Consider the following 13,602-nt stretch of genomic DNA (forward strand, 5'->3'; position numbering starts at 1 on the left):
TCCAAAATTTTAAACAAACTTTTTATACTTCTGTTTCTTGATTTTTTTTCTTGATTTATCAACTTCAGAAAATATCTACAGACTCCTTGTTATAAATGATGATTTAATTCAGTTTCATTACCCTCCCATTATTTGATTGTTATGCCATTAAAACACGTTACCAATAGAAAAACTAAAGATAATGAAAGATGAAATAAATATGCTTTCTCAACCTAAGGGTGAAGATATTAGTGTCCTTATCCTACCTTCTTCTATTCTTCCCTCCCTTCTTACCATTTTCTTAATTTCACAAGGTTGTCAATATTTTCATTCTCTTCTATGGCCACAACTAAGTCTTTTCTGCTTTATCCTTAGGTTGACTCTAAACGTTCAAAACCAGTTATATATTGGTTTATATTTTTTTGACAGTGTAAATATTGTTCATAGCTATTAGTGTTCTCAGATTGAATTTCTTTTCATCCTGATGAATTTCACAAACTCTGGGACACTGAAAGGAGAATGTTCCTGAGGGTTGTTATGTGGATAAATGACTTAATTCATGTAAAGGGTTTAGAACAATGCCTGGTACAGAGAGTAAGTTCTCAATAAGTATGTCCCAGCATTATTATTATTATTATTACTACTACTGTATTTCATTGCATCTGAAATATCATTGATTGTAAGATGTACCATTATTTTGTGTTCCACAAAGAAATAAAAAGCATGCTACTAATTAAACTATAATTCCCAGGAATTGTGAGACAAATTTCAGAGATGTTAATATGTGAAGAAGTGCATCTCACAATCAATGAAATATGGTATTATTCTAGTTTGGAGGTTGTGTGTGTGTGTGTGTGTGTGTGTGTTTTCCTAAAATTTTTGATAGCATTCTTTGACAAAAGAACAGTGTGCTCTTATCATATCTGGGTAGTCCCTCCAAGATTCCTATTTTGGGCCTTCAGTCTTCCTACTGCAGTTTGGACAAGTTGATTTAATGTAAGCCTAAGGTGACCGTCCCACCCACTCTGAGTTTTCCCCTGGGTTGCAACCACTGTTCCCTAGACTTCATGTTTCCCTTTACTTTCTCCTTTTCTTTGCTGGAGTTCATAAAATAATTTCCCAAGAAGGGATAGGTGGGAAGTAAACTTTGAGTCTTTTTTTTTAAAATATTTATTTATATATTTGGTTGCGCCGGGTCTTAGTTGTGGCTCACCAGCTCCTTAGTTGTGGCATGCGAACTCTTAGCTGCAGCACATGTGTGGGATCTAGTTCCCTGACCAGGGATTGAACCAGGGCCCCCTGCATTGGGAGCACAGAGTCTTACCCACTGCGCCACCAGGGAAGTCCCAAACTTTGAGTCTTTAAATTGCTGAAAATTCCTTTCCTCTAACATGATTTTTTAAAGTTTTCCTTGGGACTTCTCTCGTGGCGCAGTGGTTAAGAATCTGCCTGCCAGAACACTCTATGACATAAATCACAGCAAGATCCTTTCTGACCCACCTCCTAGAGAAATGGAAATAAAAACAAAAATTTAAAAATGGGACCTAATGAAACTTAAAAGCTTTTGCACAGCAATGGAAAACATGAACAAGACGAAAAGACAACCCCCAGAATGGAAGAAAATATTTGCAAATGAAGCAACTGACAAAGGGTTAATCTCCAAAGTTTACGAGCAGCTCATGCAGCTCAATATCAAAAAAACAAACAACCCCTGGGCTTCCCTGGTGGCGCAGTGGTTGAGAGTCTGCCTACCGATGCAGGGAACACAGGCTCGTGCCCCGGTTTCAGAGGATCCCACATGCTGCGGAGCGGCTGGGCCCGTGAGCCATGGCCGCTGAGCCTGCGCATCCGGAGCCTGTGCTCCGCAACAGGAGAGGCCACAACAGTGAGAGGCCCGCGTACCACAAAAAAAAAAAAAAAAACCCAATCCCAAAATGGGCAGAACACCTAAACACACATTTCTCCAAAGAAGATATACAGATTGCCAACAAACACGTGAAAGGATGCTCAACATCACTAATCATTAGAGAAATGCAAATCAAAACTACAATGAGGTATCACCTCACACCAGTCAGAATGGCCATCATCAAAAAATCTACAAACAGTGAATGCTGGAGAGGGTGTGGAGAAAAGGGAACCCTCTTGCACTGTTGGTGGGAATGTAAATTGATACAGCCACTATAGGAACTGTATGGAGGTTCCTTAAAAAACTACAAATAGAACTACCATACGACCCAGCAATCCCACTACTGGGCATATACCCTGAGAAAACCATAATTCAAAAAGTCATGTATCACAGTGTCCATTGCAGCTCTATTTACAATAGCCAGGACGTGGAAGCAACCTAGGTGTCCATCGACAGATGAATGGATAAAGAAGATGTGGCACATATATACAATGGAATATTAGTCATAAAAAGAAACAAAATTGAGTTATTTGTAGTGAGGTGGGTGGACCTAGAGTCTGTCGTACAGAGTGAAGTAAGTCAGAAAGAGAAAAATAACATATGCTAACACATATATATATGGAATCTTAAAAAAAAAAAGTTCTGAAGAACCTATTGGCAGGACAGGAATAAAGATGCAGACGTAGAGAATAGACTTGAGGACACAGGGAGGGGGAAGGGTAAGCTGGGACGAAGTGAGAGAGTGGCATGGACATATATACACTACCAAATGTAAAATAGATAGCTATTGGGAAGCAGCCACATAGCACAGGGAGATCAGCTTGGTGCTTTGTGACCACCTAGAGAGGTGGGATAGGGAGGGTGGGAGGGAGACGCAAGAGGGAGGAGATATGGGGATATATGTATATGTATAGCTGTTTCACTTTGTTATAAAGCAGAAAAACTAACACACCATTGTAAAGCAGTTATACTCCAATAAAGATGTTAAAAAAAAAAAAAAAAGAATCCACCTGCCAATGCAGGGGACACGGGTTCAAACCCTGGCCCAGGAAGATCCCACATGCCGCAGAGTAACTAAGCCCGTGTGCCACAACTACTGAAACCCGAGCACCTAGAGCCTGTGCTCCGCAACAAGAGAGGCCACCGCAATGAGAAGCCTGCGCACAGCAACAAAGAGTAGCCCCTGCTTGCTGCAACTGGAGACAGCCCGTGTGCAACAAGGAAGACCCAGTACAGCCAAAAGTAAATAAATTTTTTAAAAAAAGGTTTCCTTTAGTACTTGTTCCTTTTATGAGGATTATAATTATAATAATCTATCAAATCTCTTTGAGAATTTTAATTAGAGGGGTTTTAAAAACATATTTTGTCTTTGAATTAACTCTTCCTTCAGTTCTTATGTTTCTTTTTCTTCATCCTTCTCTTTAATGCTGCTACTTTTCTTCTGACACCTAGTGTAATTGTTCACATTTAAGAACACAGGACAGGAATCTGGTGTTGGTTTCTTCTGCAGTTGTGTAAATGAGTTTGCTTCCCCTAGGCCCTTTCCTGAGTGAAAAGTAGGTATTGCCAGGCAGGACCCTTTGTAGAGACGGGGGGTGGCGAATTGGTGGCTGGTCAGCAGGCCTCCAAAGACAAGTCTCAGATGTGAGCACCCACATTAGAGGCCTCAGCTCTCCCAACATGATGGGTTCAATTTCCTTAGCAAAGTTTTGTCTGAGTATAGGGCCCTTTTAGCATCTCCAGTTGTGTGAACAGCAGCATTTCCTGCTGTATCCTTGGACCTGCAGGCCTGTTCCTGTGATGGAACTTTGTACATGGATGGATGCCAAATTATTTTGGGGGGTTGGGGTGGGGTTGTCTTACTTGGCCACCTTGCTGATGTCACTCCCCTGAGAAATTTTTTTTTTTAATGATTTAAGTATTACTTAATTTTTCACCCCTAACTCCATTCAGCAGGAAAAATAATCTTTATAATCCTAGAATGTGCTATTTCTGTGAATTTGACTTCAGGGCTTGGTTCAATAAATATAAGTACGTATTCCTTAAAAATAATACCTGAAATTATATTTTATATAATATTTTTAGTCTCTAGAGTATATTAAGATTTATGTTACAGGTCACTAGCTTTTCAGTACCTTCATACTGTTATAATTACTGCTGCTAAATTATTATTTTATGTAATGGAAAACAGCTATCTCATTAAGAAAAAAGCTTTATTTTCCTGTTTTGTCTGTACTTATAATATGTAATAGAAAGCCAATCCATATAGAAAAATACTTTAGTTTTTATTTTATAATGAGCTTTTCAAAAATATGTTTTATTATTATCCACTGACACAATTAGAGAAGTTAGCATCCTCCTATCCATTAGGTTATTACTTCTTGGATGGAATTTAATGAATATTAATAGCCTAACTCAGAAAAGGAGGTAATTTATTAGAGTTTTGTGCATTTCTATTTTTTGTGTTATTTGTTTTCCTTTACTTATATGCTATACATCTTTTGTTTCAAGTTGATGAATAATTCCTTTGTAGTTTTTACTGTATTATGCATTTTCAGTAAAAGATGCCTTCACATTTTGATCCTTACTAATTAAGATATGCAGTCCTGTAGATTGAATGTAAATTCAAAGGAAGAAATGGTTTCTAATCAAAAGTTTGTTGTAACTATTTCTATTGTGGTATAGCATTTCATCTCTTAAATTCATCAAATGTTGCCTCACGTGTTGTGCTTAAGTTTGTTCTCACTCATCGAAGCCATAGAATTTTAGCAAACTCATGAAAAGTGCTTTTCAAATACTCAGTTCTGACATGCTGATGAACTATTAACAAATGGTGATGACTGTTTTACTTCCAAGATGCTTTTCAGTAGGCAGGGTCATATGCTGTTAGCTCTCTGGTTACTGTATACAGAATAGCAATTATAATAGCCAGTACTTACAGAATGCTTATTATCACACTAATTACTTATGGTAACTCAGTTCTTACAACTCTATGAAGTTAGGACTATAATGCACTCCATTTCTCAGACGAATAAACTAAGGCAAAGAAAGGTTGAACTTGCCGAAGGTGACACAATAAGAGGATGGGAGAGCTGGGATTCTCACCTAGGCAGTCTGGTTCCCAAGTTCATGCTCTTAACCACTAGGCTCACTGGCCATGGTGATGCTTCTCTTACACATTTCAGCATCTATCCTCTTAGCACTTAAATGTCCTCTTTTAGGACCTGGACCAACTTTCCCTTAGTTTTCTTCATTTCTCCAAAACTTTGCCAGGACTTCTACTTTTGTTCATCCTTTTCTAGTCCCAGTCTCCATCTGCTTTTATTGTCTAATTGTCTCCACAATGAAGGAATGAAAATTAAAGGGTTAAACACATCTGTACAGATGTGTTAGGCACATCTGTATATGCTTGAGGAAGCATATACAGATGCGCCTAAAACAGTGCCTGCCGTGTTGAGGTGCCAGATATATATTTTTTTTTTTTTTTTTTTTTTTGCCAGATATATTTTTGTTGAACGTTGAAGCAAATATGCAAATACTAAAATCTCCAGAAAGAATATAAGAGATAACTTTCATTTCCTCTGCTTTCTTTTATGAAAACTCACTTAGGCTTCTGTATGGAGAACAGTTTGAAAGGGGGCAAGAGTGGATATAGGGAATTCTCAGTAGCTAAGAAAGGAATTCCTGTGTCACCAGTGGATAATAAATCCAATGCCAAACTCTTATTCGAGTCTTAAAATATATCATTTTAGATGATCAAAAGGAATATGTCTAAAATAGTAACTTATCGAGGCATAACTGTGTTAACAGTTTTCCTCTTAAACATAAGACAAAGCAATATTTCCAGAAAAAAATAAAATAAATCACAAGTGTACAGTTAAGACAGAATGGATTAGTTCTTGGTTATTAAAGAGTAACATTTTTAATTAAAATTTTAAGTTGGAAAGATATATACCAAAATGTATCCAGTGGCTGTCTTTCAAGGATGAATTTATGGGCAGTTTTGCTCTCTTCTTTGTATTTTTATTTTCTGGGGAAAATTTTTATATTAAGTGTGTTACTTTTATGATAAAATTAATAAAATGATTTTTGTTATTAAATGTGTTACTTTTATGATAAAATGATTTTTATTTTATTAGGGGAAATATACTTAAAATAATATTTTTCTCATTTGAATAGTTACCCATGTGAATAAAGGGCCATTAAACCATATGTTTTTTAAAGTTCAGAGATTTCTAAATTAGAAGATGCTTATATATGCAAAGCATATTTAAGGGTATGTAAACTCACTGAGGTGAAATGCAGTCATGGCTGAATTCCTGAACTGTGCAAGGACTAATTTTTACTTTTGAGAATAAGTTAAATTCATTAAAATTTTACTTAAGAGTCAGATTTTGAAAGACAATGAAAGAACATGTAGAGGTTGATGAAATAATGCCTGTTTAACAGTATTCTGCGCTATATACTAATGGAGTCGTCATAGAGTGAACTGAATAGGAGAGCCATGTATGTAAAGCTGGGACTTTATGATTGAAACCGTGGAAAATGTAAATGTCACATCTATAATGAATCCATGTATTGTCTACGACTGCCCTAAGTCCAGAAAAGTAAGAATTCAAAAACAAGTCTTTTTGGAAATTGTGTATGATGTTTTGTATATCAAAGTCTGATAGCAGCTCACTGTATATTTTATGTATCACACCAGCAGCAGATATTTCAGACACATCAGAAGGTACTCTTGATTCAGTGTCTCTGGCAGTATAATAAAAAACTGCACGAGAAATCTCTAGTCTCTAATAAGCAATGTATCAGTGAGTGCTGTCAGATTCTGTAGAAAATTCCACAACATGATTTATTACATTAATTACAGTCATGTGGGTTTCGTGCTGCTAAGCTTGAAAATGCAGCCACATTCTAAAGTTGATTTAAGAATATATTTTGGCCAAGGCGAAAGTCTCCTTATTGTGATTAATCCAGTACAATATTTATTCTCTTGTTCTATTCTTTTCATCTTTGGATTGCTTAATTTCTTTCATGTGACTTGAAATTAAGTTTGAGATTTGAGAAGCTTCATCTGGTTTTTATTCACTCCTGTCATCTGGTCTCCCTTTTACCTTTTGTGTCTTAGTTGTCACTGAATGCCACATCTCCTCTATTTGTGAAGCCTGTTTGAATTTACTCCCTTCTAAGCAAATGTGGCTAGCCTCGAGCTGTCCCTAGCTAACAGGTCTGCCCTCAAGGCTTATTAGGTCACACCTGGGATGCTGTGCCTCTTTTTGAGTGGAAGGAGCAATTGAGGAGAAACCTTCATTTTCTTCATTTAGTCCAAAAGAGCAGCATTCTTAGAAGAGAGAATTCCATGATTATACCTTTGTTTATTACTGTACTGAATTCATACAGTCACATAATGTGTCTTCTTATAGTAACACACTAAGTGTGTCAAATCACAGTATTCTAGGTCATGGACTTCCCTGGTGGCGCAGTGGTTAAGAATCCGCCTGCCAATGCAGGGGACACAGGTTCGATCCCTGGTCTGGGAAGATCCCACATGCCACGGAGCAACTAAGCCCCTGCACCACAGTAGCTGAGTCTGCACTCTAGATCCCGTGAGCCACAAATACTGAGCCCGCGTGCCACAACTACTGAAGCCCACGCGCCTAGAGCCCGCGCTCCGCAACAAGAGAAGCCACCGCAGTGAGAAGCCCGCGCACCGCAACAAAGAGTAGCCCCCGCTCGCCGCAATTAGAGAAAGCCCATGTGCAGCAACAAAGACCCAACGCAGTCAAAAATAAATAAATTAAATAAATAAATTTATAAAAAATAAAAAAAGGATTCTAGGTCATGTGGAATGGAAGGTCTCCTGAGAGCTGTTTTAGTAAAAGGCGAAAGACTTATGCGTTCTGAAGAGAAACCAGAGTATCTGAGAGCTGTTTTAGATATAGATATTAACTCCAGTTGTTTCCATGTGCCCATGGCAGGATATGTTCAGTTATGCACAAATGCCCAACATGGGTGGCCTTTATAGATCTATCTTGGAAGAATTTGTAAATATTTGTTGCAAATTAAAGCATCAGTAGAGGAGGACTCGGGTGAAGTAGGAAGACTTTGATTTAGTGGGTTGGAACACATTTCTCAGCAGCAATATTTATAAAGAGTTGAACTAGATGATTTATGTGTCCAACACTGAGCTAAGTGGTTTGCTTTCCTACCTTAATTCTCATACAACTCTTAAGAAATGGGTACAATTATTATATTTATTTAACAATTGAAGAAACAGAGGCTTAAGTTTAAAAACTTATACAGATTCACATAGATGGTTAAACAGCAGAGCTGGGATTTTAATGTAGGCATTCTTGTTGGCAAAACTGGAGCCATTAACCATTAACTACACTACCTACGTCAACTGCCCTGAAAGGGACCAGGCAAGGTTAGATTTTAAAAATGATCTTTGGCAATTAGGGAAACAGTGTTGAACTTAATAAATTCAGAGACATTATGAAAGAAAAAATCTGAATCCAGTGGGTTTCAGAGGGAAGTAATTCTTTGACTCATTCATTATTTTGTTGACTAACAATATTAGTTAGTCCAGTATGATTTTTGATAGTATTTTTCACTGAAACAGAAGGCACTTTTAAACATTTATTATTTTTTCATGAAGCAACTGTTCTGCCTGGGACATAAAAACGTTCAGATCCGGAAATCTGCCATCCCAGCTCTGTGTCACCTGCTGTAGCTGAGGCTTGGGCTGAGACTTATTTGAAAGAAGAGTCATTTTTTTAGGCCTTCTAGGGGAAAGGAGAGATGAAGCTCTGCTTTTCAAAGCATGGCCTTAGACCGAAGCTATATTAGAACTACCCGAGAAATTGTTAAAAATGGAGACTCCTGCACCCTGTTGGCCATAAATTAATCCCTTGTGGCAAGGATCTGCAAAGATAGTGCCTAGTCTTTACACAAGTGATGTCTCACCTTACCTTCCAACAAACACAGCACCTTGGCCTGATTTAATTCATATATACAGGCAACAGTGAATATAGGTGAGGAAGAGGTTTTTGCCTGCACTTTGTTTATTTAATAAATACTGGTATTTTTTGTGCCCTATTTTATTTCTAGATTTTTATCAAGGAGAGAATTCTCCAGAGGTTCTAGAGTCACATGACGTACAACCAGGAGAAATGAGCAGGTGACTAATGTTTATTTAAGTGATTTCTACTTCAGTGAAAAATACTATCAAAAATCATACCGGACTAACTGGTACTATTGTGCTAAATTTTCATGCTCATGAATGTGTATGTAAGAAATGTGCTTTACTTCCATTATTGGAGAAGATTAACTGAGCATAAAAATAATTTGCTGGTCAGACAGCTATAATAGCATACAAGTCTGGCTTCAATTAGTGATGTTAACAATCCTAGAAAATAGTCTGTGTTTTAAAGTTTTAGGAAAAAGCATTGAAATGTGCAACGATTTGGGTATTTAAAGGAGAAAGAAGACACTGACTTCTTAATACTTTTTTTTTTTTTTTTGCGGTACGCGGGCCTCTCACTGTTGTGGCCTCTCCCATTGCGGAGCACAGGTTCCAGACGCGCAGGCTCAGCGGCCATGGCTTACGGGCCCAGCCGCTCTGCGGCATGTGGGATCTTCCCGGACCGGGGCACGAACCCGTGTCCCCTGCATCGGCAGGTGGACTCTCAACCACTGCGCCACCAGGGAAGCCCTTTAATACATTTTATGGTAGTTATAAGGTAATCTCAATTTTTTTTCCACCTTTAAAGTAAATATACCTCACTATTTTTTGAAATAAATTTGCAGAGGTTAGGAGCTATTGCTATTTTTAAAAATGAAACATGAATGTTGGCAAATATGAGTTTTGTAACCCCTGACAAATAAAATTGAAGTAGGCCTATTCGTAAGATTACCAACCAGGGCATATTTTTTTTAATACCAAGATCATTTCCCTTGAACATAGAGTCATAAGAAAATTTACATCAAATGAATATGTGTATAGAAGAAGTACCTAATAGATGACACCATAATGTCAGTATAATCTCTTTTTAAAGTGGAGGTCTGGGGACTTGCCTGGTGGTCCAGTGGTTAAGAATCCGCCTTCCAATGCAGGGGACGCGGGTTTGATCCCTGGTCAGGGAACTAAGATACCACATGCTGTGGGGCAACTATGGCCGCACACTGCAACTACTGAGCCCAAGTGCTCTGGAGCCCGTGCACCACAACTAGAGAAGCCCGCACGCCACAACAAAAGATCACACATACCACAGCGAAGATCCCACGTGCCACAACTAAGACCTGAGGCAGCCAAATAAATTAATTAATTTTTTAAAAAGAGAATCTGCCTTCCAACGCAGGGGATGTGGGTTTGATCCCTGGTTAGGGAACTAAGATCCCACATGCTGTGGGGCAACTAAGCCTGCGTGCTGCAACTAGAGAGCCCGTGTGCCACAACTACAGAGTCTGTGTGCTCTGAAGCCTTCACACCACAACTAGAGAGAAGCCCACACACCGCAATGAAAGATCCCACGTGCCACAACTAGGACCCAACGCAGTCAAAAATAATAAATATTTTTTAAAATAAAGTGGAGGTCAGCATTGGAGAGAGGGAGCTGTCCCTTGATTTTATGGATATATTAATTCTGGTATGGACTTTTGTTAAAGTATTACTTGTTTTTTCCTTATCCTGATAGTTAAGATAAAGATATTGTCTTACAGCAATTTGTGTGAGAGCTAATAGGTCCTTATTTCCTGAGAAATTAGCCCTGGGAAAAGCTTCCAGTGGCCTTATAAATCATTTCATTATTATAGACATCCAGATCACCTGCCCTGACCACAGCTAACTCTGAAGAACCTTAATAAAGGATAAGGTGACTTTGAGATTCTGATTGTGAGACCCAAAATTTAATTTTATGTCACCGATTTTTATTTTTAGTCCTTTCTCAATGCAGTCAGTATAGTTGGTCTAAAGTGGATTGTGTAATTACACACACAGAGTTATCTCAGTAACTTTCCTTTCAGCTTTGTTGTTAATTCAGTCAACAAATGTTTACTGAATGCTACTACTTCTCAAGTGCTTTTTCAGACCCTGGGAATAAAGCAGCAAAGTCCTATCTCTTAAAGAGCTCACAGCCCACTGGGTGGGCAGAGAGAGATGCTAAACAAGTTATCAAGTAAATATGTATTATGTCAGATGGTAATAGGAGTATGGAAGAAGATAACAGCGTAAGGGGAGTAAAGAATGTCAGAGGTGGAGAAATGGGCTGTTGATTTATTTTTTTTTAAAGTACCTTCTTCAGATGTTTGGCATGTAGAGGTCTTTTGCATTTAGCATATTCAGTCTCCTCTCCTTGGTGTATATCATTATAATTACTATATAAGACCCTCCATTTGTCCATCTCACTGGCCTGGCTTTATTCCCACTCTAACCCCCAAACCAGGATCGGTGTTTCACTGTCCTCATGAGCGCAAGCCTTCCCATACCTTTCCCTTTGCTCATGCAGTTGCTTCCTGGGATGCCCTACCCTCCTGTTCCACTTAACCAAATGGTACCCATCCTTTAATACCTAACCCAAGTCCCTGCTCCCCGAAACAGAGCTCTAACCCAGCTCAAACTCTTTTTTTGACTTCTCTCTCTCTCCTATTTCTTTCTGAATTCCTATAGAACCTGGAGCCTGTGCCGTAAATGTGGATTAAATATTAATTCCAACTGCAGCCTCATAAATACATCTACTCACCAGATTTCTTTTGCTTTTTTTACTTTTCAAATTTAAAATATATTCTTATTTAATAAGCTCATGGACTTATTATTCACTGATTTATAAAGAGAATTTAAACATCATTTCTCTATCAAGTAAAAAGACAAAATACTCTTCTTAAATGAGTTAAAAAGAAGTTAAACATCAGGAAATGTTTCTTATTGCTTCAGATGTATTGCTTTAATAAAATCAGAAAAGGGATGTGATAGCTAAGTTTATTTTTTGTTAAATTGGGTGCCACAGTAATAGAAGCAAATGGATCTAATTTAAATCTAACATAAATCTCCTCATATTTAATGAGAACACAAGATACGGCACTAATTATGTGTTTTTCCATGCCATCTCCTAACAAGGGAGGAAATAATTGGATTAATGGGGCATGGAGACTATGTAAATAAGTACAGAAATGCTGTCTGCATAAAAGCTTTACTCAGGCTCTCCAAAGATTCCCTGGGCTGGTGCTGAGGCTCTTCCTGGGGCCCTGCTCCAGGTCACGGATCTCTTGGAAGTCAGTAATCTAAAACTTTTCAGTCTGTTGGCTACGTTTATCAGAGACCCGTTTCACTACACTAGGTTTATGGGATGGCTTCCCCTTTTAAGAAACTTCAAGTAAGTTTTAGTAATAAATATTATGGCTCTCGAGGATGGTACAGGCAAGAAATGTGACCACTTTAAGAACCAAGGTCACTCACATCTTCTGCATACAGAGTTTATCCAACCTCCCTACTTAAAACCAAAACCATACTAGTGATACAGTGACAGCCAGCACCACTAAAATAGTAGCCCAGCAGACTGTGGTGTGGGGAGAGGGAAGGTAATACAAACTGAAGGTCTGGGGAAAGGCAGACCTTTTTAGAATACATTTTTGAAAGCCGTGCATGTCCAGAAGTTCTCCCTTTTTATATCAAACTCAGATCACAGCCCGAGATGTTCAGTCATTCAAAATATATGTGGAGGGGCTTCCCTGGTGGCGCAGTGGTTGAGAGTCCGCCTGCCAATGCAGGGGGCACGGGTTCGTGCCCCGGTCCGGGAAGATCCCACATGCTGCAGAGTGGCTAGGCCCGTGAGCCATGGCCGCTGAGCCTGCGCATCCGGAGCCTGTGCTCCACAACGGGAGAGGCCACAACAATGAGAGGGCCGCATACCGCAAAAAAAAAAAAAAAAAATATATATATATATATATATATATATATATAGGATCTATGGATTTAAAATTCTTTTAATAGTACATATTCAGACAGTCTTCATACCCAGTCTTCATTTGGTAGCTCTGCTGTGCGGGAACAAATGCTGGGTACTCAGGATTCCCAAATGATAAATACATGAAAAAATAATGTAATTAATGGGGCATAGAGACTAAATAAGTATAGAAAAGTTGTCTGCTTTAAAACTTCATACGTTTTCTAATACCTTTGTTGTTGTTGTTGTTGTTGTTGTTGGGGAGGAGAGGAGGGGAGGTGGTGGTTGACTTGGATATTCTCTTGCTCCCTCTGGCTCTGACCTTCTGCTTCCATCAAGAAGGTTCAGATTATGGATCATTTCATTGTCTGGGAGGGCTTTCCACCCGATCATCCAGATGTGAACTCAGCCCTACTTATATAAAGCAGAGTTTATTGAAGATTTTCTTAGCATGGTAGGAGGTAGGTTTATATCATAACAGAGCAATGCAAATCTGACCATGTAGTTTTCTGAACAACTAGTTTTCTTAGGATAAAATACAAAGTCATTAATAATGACTTACAGACAAGGCCCGGCAAGATCCGGCCTGTGGGTTTTCAGACCTCTCGTTGTACCACTCTCCTTTTGATCACTTCACTCTGGGCACACTGACATTCTTTCAGGTCCTCAAACTCAGTTTCCATTGTAGGAACTTCTCATGTGGTGTTCCCTCTACTCTTCCTCCTATACTTTGTATGACTGGCTTCTCATTTTCAGGTCTTTAAGTGGGTCACTTAT

At 38.6% G+C, this 13,602-nt stretch overlaps 1 protein-coding gene across 2 annotated transcripts in view; it reads left to right on the forward strand.

The window, feature by feature from the left end:
• The window catches only part of KIAA1958 (KIAA1958 ortholog), a 180,725-nt gene that overhangs the window by 106,351 nt on the left and 60,772 nt on the right, over positions 1–13,602 (forward strand). The gene's annotated exons all lie outside the window — the stretch shown is intronic.

This window comes from Delphinapterus leucas, chromosome 6 (genome assembly GCF_059928025.1).
Source record: "Delphinapterus leucas isolate spDelLeu-1000000601 "Yukka" chromosome 6, BTC_Dleu_Yukka2, whole genome shotgun sequence".
Lineage (NCBI taxonomy): Eukaryota > Metazoa > Chordata > Mammalia > Artiodactyla > Monodontidae > Delphinapterus > Delphinapterus leucas.